Here is a 14,880-nt window from a genome sequence, read left to right on the forward strand (position 1 = left end):
TGGCTGTGGTTTCTCCATCCCACGTGCTGGGCGCCAAGGTTCTGGGAAGACACAGGAGAAAAGCATCATTACATTCCTGCGGGTGTGCACACGTGTGTGCACATGCGACTGTGCGTGTGGGAGGTAGAATGGCTCATGAAGAGGCCCAACCTAAAGGCCATTCTCAGCAGACTCTGGCGTTGAGCGAAGTGATAGTGATGCCTCCTAGGCTTCCTGACCAGGAAGGTTTCTTAAGCTTTTTCTCAGCCGGACATGGTGGCACATGCTTTTATTACCAGTACTTGGGAGGCTGAGGTGGGCAGTCTCTGTGAGTTCAAGTCTAGCTAGGGCTACATCATGAGACCCTGTCTCAGAAAAAGCAAACAAAAACTAGTTCCTTCTTTTCTTCCCCAGGAGATTCTAACCGTTCTCTCCATCTCCTTAAACTCTTCATGTAACCTGGGGCCGAGAGGACAAGGTAGCAATCTCATTTTCCTAACGTCCATTAAATTCATGCCTAATAAAATGAAAACATGTGTATGCTGTTCTATGAGCCCTTGCCTCATTTTCTCCCTGTTATCTCTGGTGTAGCTACCCCATTTAGGAAATACTGTCTTAGACTACTGTGGTGCTGGTTTGAACAAGAACAACCTTCATGGGCTAACAAATTAAATGCTTGGTTCCTAGCTGGTTAAACTGTTTGGAAAAGATTAGGAGGGTGGCCTTGCTGGAGATGTGCCACTGGGGGTGGGGCTTTGAGTTTCAAAAGCTCATGCCAGCCCCAGGGACTCTCTCTGCCTGTCACTTGCAGGTCAGATGTGAGCTCTCAGCTGCTTCTCCTTCACCATGCTCACCTGCCTGCTGCTACCCTCCCTGCCATGATGATCATAGACTCATCCTTGGAACTGTAGGTAAGCCCCCAATTAAATGATTTCTTCTATAAGTGGCCTTGGTCATGGTGTCTCTTCACAGCAATAGAACTGTAACAAAGACAACTTACTACTCGGCCCACTGAGAAGCCTAAGTTGGACTTGAATTTACAGTAATTTACAGCAATCCTCCGCCTCAGACTTCCACGTGCTGGGATTAGAGGCACAAGCCACCATGCACAGTGCCTATTGGCGTTTTATTACCTTTAGGTAAGCACATGTACTATTTATGACCTTTAGGTGAGCACATGTACTATTTCCCCAGCTATATTCTGTCATCTTGTGACTGTGGAGATGTCCTGAAGCACCAAGAGAAATACCTCAGGGATACATTCACTAAACATTTTTTTAAAAGATTTATTTCCCGGGCAGTGCTGGCTCACGCCTTTAACCCCAGCACTTGGGAGGCAGAGGCAGGCGGATCTCTGTGAGTTTGAGGCCAGCCTCAGTCTACAGAGCAAGTTCCAGGACAGGCTTGAAAAGTTAGACAAAGAAACCCTGTCTCATATATAAAATTTATTATGTATACAATGTTCTGCCTCCATGTAAGCCTGAAGAGGGCACCAGATCTCATTATAGATGGCTGAAAGGAACCATGTGGTTGCTGGGAACTGAACTCAGGACCTCTGGAAGAACAGAGTCTTACTGTGGAGCCCTGGCTGTCCTAGAACTCACTAAGAAGACCTGGCTGGCCTTGCACTCACAGAGATCCTCCTGCTATGCTTCCTGAACCCTGGGTTTAAAGGGGCATGTGACTGAGCCCAGCTCATGCACGAAGCAGTTTTGAAGCTTGTATTCTGCATTAGCACTGGAATTCTTTCCTAACAAAAGAAGCTGGGAGACTGGAAGATGATTCAGAGGTCCAGCTCCAGGGGATGTGACACCCTCTTCTGGCTTCCATAGGTACCTGCATTTGTGTGCACACACCCACAGACACACATACACATAATTCAAAGTACTAAAAATGAAAAAATTTGACACCGTCTCATTATTATGTAGCCGAGGCTGACCTGGAATTCCCGGAGATCCACGTGTGTCTGCCTCCTGGATACTGAGATTAAAGGAGTGTGCCACAATGCCCTGTTCTAAGTATTCATTTTAAAATCTATTTTCAACTGTGTGTGTCTGTGTCTGTGTCTGTGTCTCAGTATCCTCCTGGATACTGAGATTAAAGGAGTGTGCCACAATGCCCTGTTCTAAGTATTCATTTTAAAATCTATTTTCAACTGTGTGTGTCTGTGTCTGTGTCTGTGTGTGGGTGTGACTGCAGGCCTGAGAAGGTAAGAGGAGTTGGAACCCCGAAGCTGGAGTTAGATGAGGTTATAAGCCACCCAAGTGTGCGAGCTGGGAACTGAACCAGACCCTCTGTGCTAGCAATAAGTACTAACTCCAGTACTGTTTTCTGACCTCTGTCGGCTCCTGCACAAATGTGGTATGCGTACATACACTCAGGTATATACTCATACTTATAAAATAGATAAAACTTAACAAAATTTCTCCACAGAGCCAGAAAAGACTTAATGCCTGTTGTGAAAAACCATACTGTCTGATGACAGAACAGCTTCAGTAGTAAAACAAAGTTTTCATGAGAGACCGAAAAACAGTAATTTTGGCAAACTTCTATAAATGATCAAAGACCACAGCTAAAATTACAAATAAATGTCATTGTGATTGAAGGTTTCCTAGACGTGGGCATATATCTAACAGCACTTTCACCAAAATCTTGACATCCATACTGGCCTCTTCAGGAGGTAAATATTCAGCTTCTAGGGGTTGGAACCTAATCTTGGGTAAAACAAAGTATAAGATGGGTTAAGTGTATAAAGCCAGAAGGACATATAGGAAAATTAAAGCCATATGTGGCTAACATAGCAATAAATTTATGGGTACGTGGTTTGTTACAACATTGGAAAGTCCAGATTAACATTCCTCCAATCTCAGAAACAAACCATAACCTAACATAGGCTTCTTTCTGAGAGAAATATTAAAGGTATTATCAAGAATAGTCACTGACTGTTCAGGTTATACATAAGCAAGCACAACAGCTGCTGATCTTTGAAAGGTACCAACAGTCCTACCTTCAAAATGGTTAACTTACAAACCTGTGTGGGCGGAACAATGGTCTTTGACATCAGAAAAATTATAGGCATTAAAACAGTTGAGACAGAAGCAGCTAAATGTTCAACATATTGAAGAACTGATCATTCCTTGGAATTCTCCTGTATTTGTAATTAAAAAAAATCTGTAAAAGGGAAAATAGTAATAGATCTAAGAGCTATTAATGAGATTATCCAGCCAATGGGCTATTTACAGCCTGTAATTTCCTTGGCTTCTTTATTACATAAAGGATGGTCTATTATAATGATTGATTTTGAAAACTGCCTTCTTAACTATACCTTTACAAGAACAGGATAGAGAAAAATATGACTTTTCAGCCTCTTAAAATAAATCAGTGGAAAATTCTTCCACAAGGGATGTTAAACAGACCCGCCTGTGTCAATACTTTGCACAATAGCCATTGAAAATAATTCATAAACATTTTCCTCAATCTATAATTTACCACTCTGTGGATGTCATCTTACTAGCTGATTCAGACTCAGATACCTTAGAAAAAAATATTTGAAGAGGAAAAGAAAACTTTACTTTGTTAGAGATTACATGTGTTGTGCCTAAAAAAATACAAAGAGAGTCTATTAATTACCTAGGGTATAAGATAGGTGTAAAAAAATTCAAACACAGAAAGTACAAATCAGAAGAGATCAATTATGAACTCTTAATGATGATGTTCAGATTTTCTGGGAGTTATTAACTGACTACAGTCCACAATTTGATTGACAACTCAAGAATAAGTAATTTACTTCAAACCTTACAAGGTGATAAGGTCTTAAATACTCCAAGAAAATTATCAGCAATGCTGAAAGAGAAGTGGCTTTGGTAGAAAAGAAATTGCAGGATACACATGTGGAATCTCTTGGATTCGGAGCTGGACTGTATCCTAGTCGTACCTCCTTCTATGCATTCTCCTGCAGGAACTCTTAAGCAGAGAGAATGTGATATCTAAGAATGGATATTTTTTAATCTTATTTTATTTTTTGGTTTTTCAAGACACGATTTCTCTGTGTAGCTTTGAAGCCTGTCCTGGAACTAGCTCTTGTAGACCAGGCTGGCCTCAAACTCAGAGAGATCTGCTTGCCTCTCCCTTCCAAGCGCTGAGATTAAAGGTGTGCGCCACCACCGCCCGTGGATGTTTTTAAAGATTTATTTATTTATTTATTTATTTATTTATTTATTATGTATACAGTGTTCTGCCTGCATGTATACCTGCACACCAGAAGAGGGGACAAGCTCCTATTATAGATGGTTGTGAGCCACCATGTAGTTGCTGGGAATTGAATTCAGGACCTCTGTAAGAGCAGCCAGTGCTCTTAACCTCTTGGCCATCTCTCCAAACGAGAATGAATATTTTTAACACGCAAACAGAATAAAAATTAAAGGCCTATGTATGAAAAGTTTCCGAACTGATTCTGAAAGGAAAACTGAGACTTCACTAGCTTACAGGAGTAGACCCAGCAGAACTGTGGTACCTTTTACTAATGCTGAAACTGCCTCATTATGGGCAGAATGAAGATTAGCAAAGAGTTCGCAGTAATTTCTTGGGAGAGATTAACAACAAATATCCCAAAGCAAGAGACTTCAGTTTATAAAAAGAACTAATTGGATCATTCCTCACATTGTAGGGGAAACACCAAATTTGGAGCCTCTACATTTTATACTGTTGAAAATAAGTCAGGAAAGTATTATACTATGTTTCTGTTCTTTAATCTTTTGGTTTTTTGGGGGGCCTCCTACCCAGCTCCCGAGTAAATCACACATGGAGGCTTAATCTTAGTTAGGACACTGGCCTTAGATTAGTTATTTCTTGTCAGCTTTTCTTAAGTTATCCCATCTACCTTTCGCTTCTGGGCTTTTTCCTTTTCTCACTTCTGTGTATCTTACTTTCACTCTTAGTCCATGGCTGGCTGAGTGGCTGGCCCTCTCCTTGTTCTTTTGTTTCTCACCCCTTCCTCATTTCTCCTTCTGTTTATAGTCTCTGCCTCCCAGCCCTGCTTATCCTTGCTCCTGCCTCGCTAATGGCCTTTCAGCTCTTTATTAGACCATAGGTGTTTAAGACAAACACAGTAACACAGCTTCACAGAGTTAAACAAATGCAACATAAACAAAAGTCACATACTGTCCTGCGCTCGGCCTCGCCTGCAAGAACCACGCGGGACACAGGATCCTACTGCAGAAATAGCTTTAATGTCTCTTGGGAGCTAGAGCATAAGCCACATGGCGGAGACCAAGATATGAAGGAAGCCATCCCTTATATATGAAACAGACCCTGCTTCGGACGTGTCGCTCTTGGATTGGTCCGCTGCTCCCAGTCCCAGGTGATGCCTCGGGAGTAGGCGGGGACAGTATTGGAAAATTACCAACACGTGTGCGTTCACCTGGCGGTGAAGCCGGATGTCAGCGCCATCTTGTGATGGAGAATGTGGCTGTGGCCTTCTACATCTCCCCCTAATTTTACTTCTTTGCAGAAAGGCAACTCCCTCAGAAGGTAAAGATAGAGGTCGCACTTCCCAAAATGGAAACATTAAAATGGGCTTACACGGAATCTGCCCCTAGGCTCATGACACCTGGAACCTATCCGGCCTGCCCTCTGCCATTTTTCTGGGAAAGGGAATATACGGCAGGAAACCCTTATGCAGGGCGACTTATCTCTCAGAGAGGGCCATTCTCTGTGCGATGCTCTTCAGCTCCACAACCTTCAGGGCTAACTAAGCCAAGCACTCCACCCTGTGCCATGGACCACAGTCCTAGGGGTGCAGGAGCTGGTTGGCTTAAACCTTACTGCTTTAACATAGATAACCACATATCAGTAGAGGCTCCCTGTTCCAGGGCAGCCAGCGCTGTGCAAAAACCACTTTGTCCCTAAGACTTTGGGATTTGAGTCAGCAGACCATCCAGAGGAGAAACACTATTTCATAGCATAGGACCGTTCCAAAACACTTCCACCCCCACCCATTCTTTGAAGTAGGGGATGAAGGACACGACCCAGGACTGGAATCCTTTGGCCAGGCTTATGTCCACTCGCGTGGAGTTGATTGTCACGATGGACTGTCTCAAGGAGGACAGCAAATCATCAAAATTCTCCTGCAAGATACAAAGACAATTCTCGGGACAAGTTAGCCACTTTTATAAAGTTCTCATATGGTACATTGGTCACATATAAGGCTGGAGTTTTCCATTTACAGCCCAATTGGGCAAGCTGTCATAAGCTATCCACCTGTTCTTGTATTAGGTTAATTCTTTAATTAAGAACCATTATTCCACCTCTAATAGATGTATCTATGGTAGCCTGCTGATCCAGGGCTGTAGCCACTGTGGTAGATAACTGATTGAGGGTCTTTGTTTTTCATGATATAGGCCGTGCTGCCCCAGTGGCGCCTAGGAAAAACCCAGGCCCTGTTTGTTGATATTAGGTTTAAGATTTATTGGCTCCCGTATTCCTTGCCGGGTATGGTGGCCTCAGGTTCCAGAGCCTGCCCACCATCCAAGGGCTGTGCGCGGCCCTGGGCCTGCTCGCTGCGCGGCTCCGCGTGTCCCAGGCCAGGAATTGGCGGCTCCACCCCCAGGCGCCCCTGCCTTCCCCGCGGGGCCAACCCAGTCCTCCACGGCTGTGTTGGTGGGGGAGTGTGGCGGGAGCCGACACCCAGACCGAGGTGGCACAGGCCGGCAACATCTCAAGGTCCGCGCCAGAGCCGCTGCGGCTCAAGGGGCCGATGGGAGAGGCGGCGAACAGGGCCGCTTCCCTACTAGCAAACTCTCAACACCTGTGCCACAGCAAAAGCGGCTGTAAACTCTCACAGATCCAGCCAACGACCCAATCACCCCAAAATCCAAGGGCCCTTCACATCCACCTCCCTGCGGATCCCGAAACACCAGACAAGCCAAGCGTATACACAGCAATCTTTCAGGAGGACTTGAGTTCTTAAAATGCTAAGCAGTTCTTAAAAACTTAAGTCGCACTATGTAGATGTAATACGGTGCTGCCTGTTTACTGCGTCTAAACCTTAATTGTGCTTTTATTATGATAATTACGACCAGCCCTGCCTGAAGTCAGCATAGTTTAGCATAGCCAAGTGGAATCAGAGCCATTTTAGCCTCAGAGACCCTCACAGTTTTAGGTACATTGCAAGCCTTCTGGAAAGGCAGCTTGTGGCACCGCTCTCATTCTCGATACTTCTGTGACACCCTCCAGGCCAGGCACCAACTGAGCCGGCGCAACGTGCCCCCCACCATAGCCACCGAGCAAAGCTCAGCTCCACCCACTCCGAGCCCAAACCAGTGTACGGAGCAAAGCGGAATTCAGAGAAGCAGGCTTGCTGCTCTGCAATCACTGAAAGGACCTCATTTAACCTTTTAGGGAATTTGGGCGCCGTTAATCTCTCTGGCTGCTTTCTGCTGTATTGGGACGCTGCATTTTAGGGGTAAACACTACAACATTTCAGGAGGTCTCGGTGATTCAAACCACATAAATCCCAAGTACACCCTTAGGCTCTCCTTTTCTGTGGAGACGAAAACAGAACCTCTTTTCCAAAACATCATATCCTTAGCAGTTTCTAAATTTAAATATCTTTCTCCTGTCCAGTACACAAAAGACAACATATATAACATAACATAAAGCTTTTGACCTTGTAAATCAGCCTTCTCCCCCATTTTTACTTTCTTAGAATCACTGGGGGGTCCTTTTTAACTTATGTGGGTGCGCGCGCACAACCTCCCACTGCTGCTCAGTTTCTGATATGCTCTCTGGACTTTAGAGCGTACCTCTCTGAGCATGTATGCCTGTAGTTTTGAATCCTTCCTGGTCTCCGGCGGTGTAAAGTTCTTCTTCCTCCCGGGTTTCGGCACCAGATGTCCTGCGCTCGGCCTCGCCTGCAAGAACCACGCGGGACACAGGATCCTACTGCAGAAATAGCTTTAATGTCTCTTGGGAGCTAGAGCATAAGCCACATGGCGGAGACCAAGATATGAAGGAAGCCATCCCTTATATATGAAACAGACCCTGCTTCGGACGTGTCGCTCTTGGATTGGTCCGCTGCTCCCAGTCCCAGGTGATGCCTCGGGAGTAGGCGGGGACAGTATTGGAAAATTACCAACACGTGTGCGTTCACCTGGCGGTGAAGCCGGATGTCAGCGCCATCTTGTGATGGAGAATGTGGCTGTGGCCTTCTACAACATACCTTGAAATAATATTCCCCGATAGGAAAGGCAGGATAAAAGTCAGGAAATTTAAGTAAAATACTCAAAGCCCTTCTGATTCTGTCAAAAGTCAGAATTATATGCTATTCTCATTGTATTATTAGATTTTCCTGGACTACTTAATATGGTTGCTGACTCTCAATATGCAGAAAGAATTGTTTTACATATTGAAATCATTGAACATATTCCAGGTGATTGAGAATTAACTTTGTTACTTATTCAATTACAAGACATAGTCAGATATAGAAATCATCTCTTATATATAACACATTTCCACTCCCATATGGGCCTACCAGGCCCTCTAGCACAAGACAATAATGAAATTGATCAGCTATTGGTAGGAAATGCACTAGAATTCTCATAATTTCATAAGAAACATCACATTAGCAGCAAAGGTTTGTGATGTGGAATGTCCTTCTGTGTATGTGTTGCTTTTACTGGTTAATGAATAACACTGCTTTGGCCTATGGCAGGGCAGATTATAGCCAGGCTGGAGGAGATATATATAGAGAGTAGGTGGAGTCAAGGAGATGCCCTGTAGCTGCCAAGGGAGAAGGACATGCTGGAATCTTACTGCTAGTCCACAACCTTATGGTAATACACACATTGATAGAAATGGGTTAATTTAAGATGTGAGAGTTAGTTAGTAAGAAGCCTGAGCTAATAAGCCAAACAGTGTTGGAATCAATATAGTTTTGTGTGATTGTTCGAGTCTGGGTGGCTGGGAAATGAATGAACAGTCTCCATTTACAGGTTTGAAGGAAGATTTTTCTATCATTTGGCAAAAAACCAAGGAAATGTCCTACTTATTCTTAGTATAAACAAACTCCGTTATGTGCAGGAAGTAACCCAAAGAGTACTCAAATAAACAAAATTTGACAAATGGATGTGTTTCATTTTGCAGAGTTTGTAAAATTGAAGTTTGTGCATTATACCATTGATACCTATTCAGGATTTCAATGGGAAACTGCTTGAGTTCTAAAAAGCTAATTCTGTAATTACATATTTAATAGAAGTTATGGTCATCATGGGGATACCTGTACAAGTTAAGACTGACAATGCTTCAATATATATCTCTAGTAAAATGGAGCAGTTTTTTGCATATTACAGTAGAAAGCATATTACAGGTATACCATACAATCCTACAGGACAAGCAGTTATAGAAAGATCTAACCACACTTTAAAAGATATGTGTAATAAACATAAAGGAGTAATAAACACCCCCAGAGATAGATTACACAATGCTTTATTAACTTTAAATTTTTAAATGTTAATGAGAAAGGAATGACAGCTGTAGAGAGACATTAGATAGTAGGAAAATCTGCTAAATAAATCAGCCTGTATACTTTAAAGATGCATTGACTGCAGAATGGAAACCAGAATATGTGCTACATTGGGTAAGAGGTTTTGCTTTTATTTTCACAGGAGAAGAAAAGTTATGAATATCATCAAAATTGATAACGATTAGATTCGAATAGGAGAGATCTCTTGATTAGGAGAAGTGATAGTTCATCAAACAGTGTGACCATGCCATCTAAATTAACTTATAAGACTAACAAAGGCCTTTCATTTGATCAGATATAACCTGCCAAAAAGGGAAACTCCCCAGAGTTAGGTTTAGGGCAGGGATTTGTTTTTGTCTTTCCAGGAGAATAAAAGCATCCAACTAAGGAATCTGAAGACCACTGGACAAATGAGACATTGGAAGCAGAACAAATCATCCATAGAAAATGTCCCAAGAAAAAGAGTAAATTAGTCTAATGGTATAGCATATTTCCAGCAGGATATAATTGCAAAAATCTTCCAGAATGTTTGTTTTCACTGTTCTCTACAGACATAAAAGGCAAATGATCCTTCTTTTTTTGGTCCCAATTCAATTAAAAATTAAAGCTGACTTTGGAATTGAAGCATGGCTCTCTCCTTCTCTAAACTAAGGCATGCTTATTAAAGGAAAATCCAACATCTCTGTCTCATGTCAGAAGAACCACCTAGTATGGAACAGAAGAAAAACCAAATTAAGGGATTGTTTTACTGCCACTAATCTCATAATCCTTTGGTTTTGTTTTGATTCTTTAAAATTTTATTAAAGTATAAATATTATCTCAAAAATTTATAAGACTAATAAATATGTGTGTGTGTGTGTGTGTGTGTGTGTGTGTACTTTTTGTTGTGGTATTAATGGTTATATAGAGTACTTACTAATTCTAGAAATAGGTTTCACCTAGCTTCCTGTACATGATTTTGGGCTTAAGTCTGAATCAGGTAACTCGGGACTAAACTTGTATACCCCAGATGTATTTAATAGATTGTGGTCCTTTAACCTCCCCAAGATCTGAGCATATGGCATTGAAAATGTTTGTCTTCTGCAGTGAACTGTGACTGCTCCAAACAATGACCTGTGAAGTCTCCAAAAGTATGATGATTCTGCCTGGATTGTGGCAAAGCCATTAAGCTAACAAACACTGCCGAAAGATCAGCTTTGGACTACAAACTGTTAAGGACAAGTTTAAGATGGTTAGTTGAGATGGTCCAGCTTCACAGACATCTCCAGCCAGGACTACAATAAGCCCTGCACTTTCCCATCACACCAAGACTGGACGATAGCTCTCTATGTCTTCACTGGGCAGGTTGGGAGTGATTCTAGACAATGCCCATCTGCTGCATCGCCTCTTTGATCATCCATGGATGGTTTTTAGAAAGTATTGTGAGTATCCAGGCAGTGGTGACACATGCCTTTAGTCCCATCACTCAGGAGGCAAAGATAGGCGGATCTCTGTGAGTTTGAGGTCAGCCTGGTCTACAAGGGCTAGTTCCAGGACAGTCTTGAAACACCAAAAAAAGGGGCTGGAAAGATGGCTCAGTGGTCAAGAGCACTGGCTGCCCTTCCAGCGGTCCCAAGTTCAATTCCCAGCACCCACATGGTGGCTCACAACCATCTATAATGAGATCTGGTTTCCTCTTCTGAAATACAGGCATACATGGAGGCAGAATGCTATATATATAATAAATAAATAAATCTTTAAAAAGAAAAAGAAAAACCAAAAAAAAAAAAAAGAAAAAGAAAACATTGTAAGTCCCTCTTTTCCTTTCAATAATTTATTTTAATCTTCCCCAAAAGCAAGTTTATCAGTTTTTCTCTTAGGACTGGACCATTATCTCAATTTTCTCAGGGCCCCATAAAGATACTATTACCCCCAGACAACAGGAAGTAATTTTAAGAACATGACACCCACATTCCCAGATGTGGGATAGGTGGTTTTGGTCATTCAGAGGATTATGGATGTTTATCATTGTTCAGGGGGTTTAGTTGCAAGTTGTTATTGGTCACAGTGAGGGAGGAAACTGAGCAAAGGAGATTAGATTCAGGGATTTCATTCTGAAAAGCAAAAGGGGGATATAGGGATGATAGGATAAAAGGGTATATTACTGAATCTACTTTTAAATTAAAAAAGCAACTACTAGTCTTAAATATTTTACATTGGCATAGATTTTTGTTTATTGATACAAATTTAAGGTTATTTTTGTTTTAACATATATATATATACATATACATATGTATATGTTTTTACTCTTATTTAAGGTACTGGACTTATGTAGCTAATTTTAAAATGTAAAGTTCTAGTTCTTAAAGGTTATTATTACAAGCTGTTTATGATAATTAAGAAATGTAGTTTAGTAGTTAGTCATCTGTAACAATTAATTTGCGGCCATGTTAGCTATATTTTCAAGGTCAGACAGAGATATAGCTTAGATAGGTAGGTGGTCTTCAAACACTTCAGAGACCTAAAGAATAATGCATTTAAGATGTTTTAATAACATATGCTTTTCATGACAGTTAGACACGTCTGCTCCTGGCATCACTAATTTACTTTAAAAATGAATGATGGGCATCAAAGAACCTCCATATGGAGTTTTCTTTCATTGTGGCAAAGTCAGCCACTAAGCAGCTGCCTCAACTGCTGACAGTATGCTGTCCAAACTAGCCAATCAGGACACAAAATAAAATGACTGCTGAACTTTGCCAAGACAATGTAGGACAGTCCTTCAAAATTCCTGCTTCACAGCAAAGTCTGCCAGATATTCCAGATCTGTAGGTCAAAGATGGATGCTCCAACATTGCAGAGGAAGCAAAGTGACTGCCCAAGCAGTCAAAAGTCTCTGCTGTTTCTATAGTTATAGAATTTGTTTGTTCTGTACTTCCTGTTTACTCAGGTAATAGTATATCCTTCTCAGGTCTCTGATAGTTAGACCAGATAGTCAGAGTTAGTGTTCCTCGTTACCAAATTCAGAAAACTCACAAAAGGGTGTAAAGTATATGAGGTTGAGAGGCATCAAAGCTTAAATTGTTTATCTAAGAAAATGTTTTGAGGTCTAAAAAGATAGTTTTAGGTTTGTAATACAAGTCATGATGGAAAGTGAATTAGATATAAATCTTTGGATTCACCAGGATAGGATAGAAAATGGAGTATTTTCTCTGAATTTGCTAAATGCAAATGGACTGGACATTGTGAAAGTAATCTTACCTGATAATTGTTCTTATTGTACATAGATTTACTATATTAGAGTTAAAACCTTCCCTTTTTATTTAGATAAAGGGGGGAAATGTGGGATATTTTGTTTGCACTCTGACACTCCTGTGACTGACAATAAAGTTTATTTTGAATCAGAGGTCAGAGCTCCCTACAAAATTAGCTATTGAGGTTTTAGAGGACTGAAGACATATAGAGAGACACGGGAAGCAGGAGGGTGGGACTTAGAAAGATTTTTGGCCTTTTTGGAGCACGGAAAATGAGAAGTGGTCACTGGTCACTTCTCCACTGCTTCTCTGGTCATTCAGGTTCTTACCCCGATATCTGACTCTTGAGTTTTGTTGATAAAGAATAACTAGATAAATGGTCCAAAACCCAAAACAATCCACATAAAGAAGCAAATAGATAAAATACAAAAAGATAGAAACGTGAGTTCCTAAAAACAATTCAAAGCTGTTAAGACCTGTGGGACAGCCAGGTATGGTGACTCAGGGTTGCAATGCCAGTACTCAGGAGGCTGGGGCTAGTCTGGGCTAAAGGGTGTCTAGCCTGGGGATGTCACTTGGGGTAGATTACTTACTAATATGAGCAAGGTGTTGGGTTTGAGTCCTCAGCACAATATAATGGGCAGTGGATCAAACGAAACAGAATTTTTTTGAACCATGTGTGCCCCACACTCTGACACTTTCAGAGATTAGATGGAGTGAGATGAAGAAATAAAAGGGATTCTAACGGCTGAGGCTTGCTGGTCGTGGTGGACTAACCTGCAGTCCCAGCTATTGAGGAAGCAGAGGTGGGAAGATCACAGATTTAAGATCTGCTTGAGCTACATGTCAAAGACAGAAAGACAGAGGGGAAAGAGGCAGAGAAGAGAAAAGGGGGGAAGAAAAAGGCATGGGGTGCCCCCTTCCCTGCAGCTCAGCTGTAGCATTGGCCTAGACTACACAAAGCCCTGGATCCAACCCACAGGGCAGAACGATGTCAATTTTTCCGTGGTAGTTGAATTTCAAAGACAGAAGAGAGGAAGGAAAACCATGTAAGACATGGTCTCTACAGCCACATGAAAGGTAACAGTGTACAGTGATGGGGGACAGAGGGGGATGTCGTGGAAGGTCATGGTGTCTTGTGATGAGGTTGCAGTGGGGGATCCATGGAAGGTCACGGTGTCTGTAATGGGGGCAGTGGGGGATCCATGGAAGGTCACGGTGTCTGTAATGGGGGCAGTGGGGGATCCATGATGCTGATTTGGAGCTGGAGAAATGTAAGCACCTGGCAAGGTGACACCCAAGGGTGAAGAGTTCAAGGGAAGCCGGGGTGTACAGAGAGATCCTGGAGGGAGAGCAGGGAAGGGGGAGAGAGGGGAGAAAAGACAGGGAAAGGAGAGGGTGGGGGAAGTGGGAAGAAAAAGAGGCGGTAGAGATAAGGGAATTCCCACAGGTTAGTGACCCCACCCTTTAATCTCAGCACTTGGGAGGTAGAGGATGAGGGATTCAAGGTCATCTTCAGCTGAGGAGCAAAGTTCAAAACCAACCTGGGCCCCTTGAGATTGGTTCTTAAAAAGAGAAAGAAGGAGCAGTGGCGTGGACGTGGCTTAGCGGCTGAGAGCTCCTCCTGCCTCCCATCATGACCACCGGAAGTCCAGCTCAGAGGACCCAACGTCCTCGTCTGCCTCCATGGGCACTCACACATAAGTAAAATAATCAAATAAATCTTTATTTAAAAGTGTGTGTGCGTGTGTGTGTGTTCCAGGCCTGCACCACCACATCCAACCCAAGTCTAGCTTTAATCAACGAGCAGAAGAATGAACTTGGGCAATTCTTTCAATGCACCCCTCCCCCCTTCCTAAACTGGAAAAGGCCCAAGGCAGACGAACACTCTCTCAAGCCAAAGGACGGGACATTGTGGCAAAGACTCCAGTTCTGTAAGCAGTCTTGTTCTGCCCATGATTGCTTTAGAAATTAACTCCTTACGGAACCACTTGCATCCTCACACTCCCTCACTCGCACACTTCACCCTGGGGTTTGCTTCTTTTGAGCCACTGTTGGGGAGCAGAGTCAAATTTTTGCAAAAGTAACTAACTAGGTTCTGCTTCCCAGCAGAGCAGGGTTCAGCGACTCAGCTCCTCTGGAAGAGGC

This window comes from Myodes glareolus, chromosome 2 (genome assembly GCF_982192425.1).
Source record: "Myodes glareolus chromosome 2, mMyoGla1.1, whole genome shotgun sequence".
NCBI classification, from domain to species: Eukaryota; Metazoa; Chordata; class Mammalia; order Rodentia; family Cricetidae; genus Myodes; species Myodes glareolus.